Below are 7,498 nucleotides of genomic sequence, written 5' to 3'. Positions count from 1 at the left end.
TCGGGATCCTTGGGCCTGAGTATCCCGAAAAAGACACTCTCACAAAGAGTACAAAAATGTCAATGATAAAAGTGTATATCCTTTTTTTTATCTTCAATTCTCCTACCTAGAACACTGATGCTACATCTTTATATTGTTCTACAATTTTAATATAATAGAACTCATGTATGATGTACCTTCCTGGTGACGGCAAAAAATCAGAGGACATAAAGGCTACAAAGGACGAAATTGGAGGCCAATCTTTGAAATCATCATCACTATAAAACTCACCCCTATAGTAGACAACACCATTCTCCATGCTTGTAAGTTCTATCACGAGTTGTTTTACTATGTTAATTACCCTTGTCTATGATTTAAATCATAGTATTATACCAACAGATTAATGCAGCAAAAGAAACCAAAAAAATGGATGTCAAATAAAGAACCTAATACAAAATCAGATAAATATTTGAAGTACAAATCTGAAAACATTTGGTCATTGGACATATTAGTATATAAAGTGGGAAGACTTACTTCCTAGGCAGTTCAGAATCCATGCTTGCATCTCCAATTTCTCGCTGAACTTCCTTTTTCTGTCCTCAAAGCTCCCACGTAAAGTAGGGATTGTTTCCTACGGCCGGGATAGGGCTCCCTTCTAAACTACTCTTCTATTACGCTTTTCTAAGAAAGAGCAAAGACACTTGCAATGTGTAAGCTCTTTTAAACTGCATTTGGAGATCAATCTAAGGATTTGATTCCCCACCTAACAATTCTAGCAAATTCACAATAAGTACACCATTCTGAATAATGAAGTATTTTGTGTACGTTATGTAAGCCCATTATTGTAATGAAACATCATATGAAATTGAGCCGAAAGGAAAACCGGTAATATTTGACAAAATTTTTACTAATTGTATGAGATTGAAATAAATCAATTCATGATGTCTAAAAAAGAAGAGATATTCTTAAATTGACCAAACAATATGGAAAAGTGAAGCTTTGACTAGACCTCTTAATCCCCTGTAATTTGCAGCTTGTTGACTATGATTTAAAACTTAACTACATGGTGGAATGATGTTTGAACAATTTTATAGTAATAATATAGAAATTTGAAAAAGTGATTACAAACACATACAAATCTATTGTTCTACAACTTGGATAAAATGAAAAATCTAACAGAAAAGAAGTAAGAAAAGAAGAAGAAAAATGCAAACCTTAAATGTAAGCCCGATAATGAGGAGAAAACAGAGGACACTAAAGACAACGGATGAAATTGGAGGCCAATTGTTCAAATCTTCATTTCTGTGGAACACCACACTGTAGCGCACAACACCATTCTCCATGCTTATAACTTCAACCACAGGCTGTGCCTAGCTTAATTAGCTTCATCTATGATATATGATTTATATCATGAGCGATAACCACACCAACAGATTAAGGTAGAGAAAGAATAAACCAAATAGTTGCATGCCAGATAGAGAACCTATTAAGGCATCAGAACAATATTTGAAGGACAAATTTGGGAAATTTGTTCTTTGGAAATATTTGTATGTAAAACAGGAAAACTTACTTCCAAGGCAGTTCAAAATCCTTGCTTGCATCCCCAAGTTGTCGCTGAACATCCTTTTTGCGTCCTCAGGGTCTGGTGGCTCGGATTCAGGGATTATTCCAGGTAACAAGTATCACTAAAAGTAAGAAGTTTGCAATGAAAAACGTAATGTTTTAAATGATTAGAACAATATACTTTTAATCACAATGGAAAAAAATGATAATGATCTAAAATAAATATAAGGCCTAGAGGCACCCGTTGAATGAAAAAAGGTTCAAGAACTAAATGATAAATGGAAGACTGAGTAGAGTTATCAAAAAATTAAATAGTTTGCTTTTCATATGTCACCATTTAAGATGGACTGCTAAAGAAAACCAGACTACAGGTTAAGCTTGTTTGCAGCATCTTTGAATGGATAACAGGGTTTTTTTATTATTATTATTATTATAAGCATCGGGGTTTTTGTACTTAAAACCTTTCCCATTTCTATTTCTCTATCTCTGAATTATCTATTTCGCTCACTACCTACCTATCTTAGTTTTGAGTTTGCATAATCTATATCTATATTTTTATATTACTAAAAGTTGAAGCATGGTATTTATTGTTATTATGTTCCAGTTAAGCCACATTAGTATTATGTCATCATTTATTTTCTTATTTTATTTTTTATTTTTAGATTTATCGGTTGACATTTATTGAGCATTTCCTTAAACTAAGGTGTTACTCTATCTTCAACTCTATCATGTGTCTCTCCATTAACCCAGTCTCTTCAAATGCTACTATTATATGGAATTTTTACAGTCTCCAATAAATTACAACCTCTTCACATCCTTTATCCGTTGTAACTTCTACAATTTTTTTAGCATGTGTCAATAATATGCTCTATAAGTTCACCATTATAATTAATATCCACTATAAACTTAAATACTCCATCAATTTTTTTTCCTTTCTTTTTTCCCTTAGATCCTTTTTAAGTAAGCCAAAAGTCATGTTTTACCATAACTAAATCACCCCTAACAAAATCTGTTCTTTCCTAGGAAAGAAAAAAACACTCTTTCCTTTTTCTTTTTTTGGTTTTAAAAATTTCATTATTTAAAAATTATTTTTATAATTAATTTTCCAACATTTCTCCCTCCCTTTTTCATTTTCATTTCCCTTCTACTTTCTACCTTAATATCACTCTTTTTCTATCATTTTATCTTCCTTTATTTTGACTCTTCTTATTCTTATCATTTTACTATAAATTTGACATTTTCTCTTCCATTCTATACATAGTTTTCTCACACAAAATGGTTATCTCTACCCCTCTCTCTCTCTCTCTCTCTCTCTCTCTCTCTCTCTCTCTCAATTTGTTTTTCATTTTTTGTTATTTTATTGCATCCATACTTTAGGTTTTGATTAATTTTTGTGTTAATTAAAATTCTACTTTGGACTATTGTGATTTAGTTTTGTGTTTTAAGTTGTGTTAGTGAGAGATGAATCTTGCCTTTAGAAATGGCATAATGAAACAAGAACATGGGTGGAAGGAATATAATCAAATGTCATATAATATGGTGAACTAATGTATCTTCCATTGCTAAATTATGTGGTCCTTGATGGACTGGCTGTAGACTTTGCGAATATTGAATATTTTACTTTTGTTCAACGACTCTATTTGAGTGAAGACCTGGTACATATGTGCAATCTTAGTGTGTGTTTGGCAAAAATTATTTTTGGCAACTTATTTTATTATTCAGCTTATTTTTGCTACTATTTATGAGTCCTACTACACTTTTTGGTACTATTTATAGGTCTCATTATACTATTTCAGCTAACTTTTATCTTCATTTACAGTACTTTCAGCAAAAAATTTTCAGTTTTAGCAAAATAAACGGATCCCAAACAGACCCCTAATCATAATAAAATGAGTCACGTGTGCCTCCCCTCCATCTGCCTTGGTTTGATAGTTCATTTTTCATTCATGAGGCCACCACTATAAGGAGCATCTCCTTAAGCTCTAGACAAACCAATGATATTGTTCGTGGTCCAACATTAAATTGAGGTATGCCATACATTCTTAAGAGTGCATATCTTTTAACCATTATTTTTATTCACCCTAAAAAAAAAACATTATTTTTATTATTAATTTTCTAATATCTTTCCATTCTTTTTACTTTTTCATCTTCCCACTACTTTCTATCTTAATATTATTATTTTTCTATCATTTTATCTTCTTTTATTTTGACTATTCGTATTTTCATCATCTCACTATAAATTTGACATTTTCTCTTCCATTCTATGCATAGTTTTCTTACACAAAAACGTTAAATCCATCTCTCTCTCTCTCTCTCTCTCTCTCTCTCTCTCTCTCTCTCTCTCTTTGTTTTTCATTTTGTTTATTTTTTTTTAATTTTTATTGCGTTGGTATTTTAGGTTGATGAGTTTTTGTGTTAATTAGAATCCTACTTTGGGTTGTTGTGATTTAGTTTTGTGTTTTAAGTTGTTATCTTTTTTATTATCTTTGATTGTTATATATTATCTTACTACATTATGCATATAGTATATAATAATATAATGTTCTTATATTACATTGCATGACATGGATAATTTGATGTTTATTGCTATATATTATATTTTTGCTCTTTTTTCTTCGCATCTTATTTTATTCAACAAAATTCAGCTATATCCTCCATTTCATTAAATTACGTAGCACAAATCAAGAAAAAGTTAGATACACACATGCCTTCCTTTACCATACATTAGGGGAATCAAAAAATTTGTGCGTGTGATAAAGGACCATATAATTCATAATTTAGATAGCATTCTTTGAATGTGTATGGACCTATAGATTGAGCAATTTGTAGACTTAAAAGACTATTATGAGTGGACTCTTTGAATCAAGACTAGAAATATTTGGACTACTATATATATCATTTAGATAAAAACCTTTAATCATAGTTATATTAATTTTTTTTGCCACAAATTTAAAACACACAAACTTAATAATTTTATATTATGTGTTAGCATATTCTCACCTTCTTCTTCTTCTAAAAATTTTTATGTATCATCTTTAAAGGATGTCAACAATATCTTATGGGAAAAGTTATATAAAGTATTAAGAAAAAAATGTTTTATATTACAATTGTAAGGACACGATTATCCATGACCCAAGAATGACATTGGGCTCGTATGTAAAGGGCCCGAACAATATAATTTGTAGAGTGTGGGCTTGAAAGGCTGGATCTTGGTCACTAGTCAGCGGTCTAGTCATGGTTTTATGGAAGCTTATATGAGGATGGACTTGGCTTGACTAGCTAAGTCTTGCATCGGGGCGGCTTGTAGGGTTTAAGTCCTCGGACATAGTCCGAGGAGCATAGTATCCTTCCCTTTCCCCTTTTGTAGGATTTATCCACCTTCCGGGGTCCCCTTCCCCCTTGGCTATCTTTCCCTTTTATACTCGTGTTTACTTTCTGTTTAGTGTCCACGTGTAAGTTTTGCGTTTTTTGGGGTATAGACCCGTCCTAAAAATCCATACATAGAGTGGTTGGGAGTGGTTGAAAAAGTTAAATAGCATGGTCTGGGGTATGGGCCTGTCAGATGCAGGGTTCCATACTACGGTGTTGGCGGCTTTCTCTCCTGTATTGCCCCTGTACTGAGTTTGTCCTTTTCTTCAGGCGTTTTGTTAGGTGTCAAGCATAAGATCGTCCTCGGCCATATATTTGGGCCTTTTTTGGATTTTTACCTCGCGTCCTCGGAAATCATTCTCCTTGGCTTGGATCTTAGGCCCTATTATGAAGTGGGCCGGGACCACAAATTCTCGGGCCCCACAACAATCTACTAAAAATGCTTTTTAACTGTTTAAACCTTTCTATTATTTATATCACTATCATGTTTTACAGCTACCACATGTGGTAACTTAAATTTTAATATTCTTAAGTTGTTTCGGCAAAAAGAAAAAATTGAAAAAAAAAAGTTATCACAAAAGAAGACTTCATATAAAAATTTTTGCAAAATGAAATGCCTATTCTGTAAGGCCACCAGACTTGATAATTTGCAAATGGTGGAACCACTCGTAATAATATTTGCATAGTTATATAGTTCCAGCTAAAGTAATCAAGTATACTTTTAGCCTTAGAAAAAAAAAAAAAAATACACATCTACCAGTGGTTAAACATTCATCTTGGATAGTTTTAACTTTTCATATAGTTTTACTTTTATATATTCATTTATTTTAATATAGATTTTTCTATTAAAAAAAACTTTAATTTAGATATTTATTTGAAAACAATGAAATAATGATTCATGAATAATCAAAAACAACAAATATTATCTATACATATTTGTCTTGTGCAATTGTAACTTTACATATAATTTTGCATTTATATATACATCTACTTTAATTTAAATGTTTATAACTAAATAATAAATTCTATGAACAAGGTAATTAAAAAAAAAATCATATTTCTACTCTTCAAAAAGTCACCAATTTTATTTTTCAAAAAAAGACCTTTTACATTTCCTTGGATTTTTATTTTTTATTTTTTATTTTTAACTTTGACATACCACTAACCAAACCACTTCATACATTAAATAAAAAATTAAAGCTTATTATTACTTCAGTTAAGATATTATGAGTGCCTTAATTGATCGAGACCAAACTAGAGAAATGCCTTTTATATTTCCTTGAAAATTCAAAAGAAAAAAAAATGAAAACAAAAAACATAAAAACCCTTTACATACCACCAATGTAATTACATCTATAACTATTTAAGACATCTATGATATCTATTTCTTATTAATAACCATAAAAATTATAGCAATCAAGGGAACATACAAAGTAATAAAGAATAAATGAAAGAAGAAAAAAAGAAGTGAAATCAAACGTCAATTCGATTTCTGGGAAGTATGCATGATCATCCAATAAGAAGAGTTTCAATTTTTTTCAAATGAACGATTTGAAGACCTAATGATTCTAACAACTAATAGCAAAAATCAAATAGAGGATATTAAAAACTTTACCGTGCAATAAAATCAACCATTACATTCACTTAATTAAATCAATAATACAAAATTTAAACTTAAAACTTGTGGGGACAATTTTTGCTTCAAAGGCCAAGGGCTAGACCATGTTGGAACCTTAGGCAATTTTTGTTGTCCCACATTGGAAAGAAAGCCTCCCTCTTTGCACGTTATAAGGCATGAACCAATGGTGATAGAGTACCACTAGTAACCAAACTAGTGGTACTCTATCACCATTGGTTCATGCCTTATAAGGTGCAAAGAGGGAGGCTTTCTTTCCAATCTGGGACAACAAAAATTGCCTAAGGTTCCAACATGGTCTAGCCCTTGGCCTTTGAAGCAAAAATTGTCCCCACAAAACTAATCAAACTCTAACTAAGGAAATTATATTTCCTATCATAACAAAAATGAGATCTTCTCCAATAATAATAGAAATTACATAAGAAATAAAATTGAAAAATCTAATGAATAGGTCTTCCTCTGATTTAATATTTATGTTATGCAATTTATCAACCAATAAATATATGATAATGGTAAGAAACAATATAGATGAGACCATTAAAAAAATATGATAAAACTAATTAAAAAAAAAAAACTATTTACAAAATTTAGGGACTAAAATAATATTTTACCTAAAAAATTATCACGCATAATGTGTGGGTCTGAAACTAGTGTTTACAATGAATGAGGCCAAATGAGAACAACATTTTGCTTGATTTTCTGAATGAATAAGACCAAAACATTCCTGCAACCTTAAGGATTGGAAATAAAAGTTATTGACCATGGATTAACAAGAAAATGCAATAGCATCAAAAGAAGAACATAAAGTTACCTATATGTAAATCAGAATTGAATGGCCCAAAGAAAACAATTGTAATATGGCTTCATTGCCTTCTTATTCTTTTTTGTTGAACATATTAGTTACCATTTGGGGTCTGTCCATTTTTGAATGTCATTCCAAAATTGGGAAAC

This window comes from Quercus robur, chromosome 3 (assembly GCF_932294415.1).
Source record: "Quercus robur chromosome 3, dhQueRobu3.1, whole genome shotgun sequence".
Classification (NCBI taxonomy): domain Eukaryota; kingdom Viridiplantae; phylum Streptophyta; class Magnoliopsida; order Fagales; family Fagaceae; genus Quercus; species Quercus robur.
The sequence above is the reverse complement of the archived record's forward strand: the minus strand, read 5'-3'. Positions refer to the sequence as shown.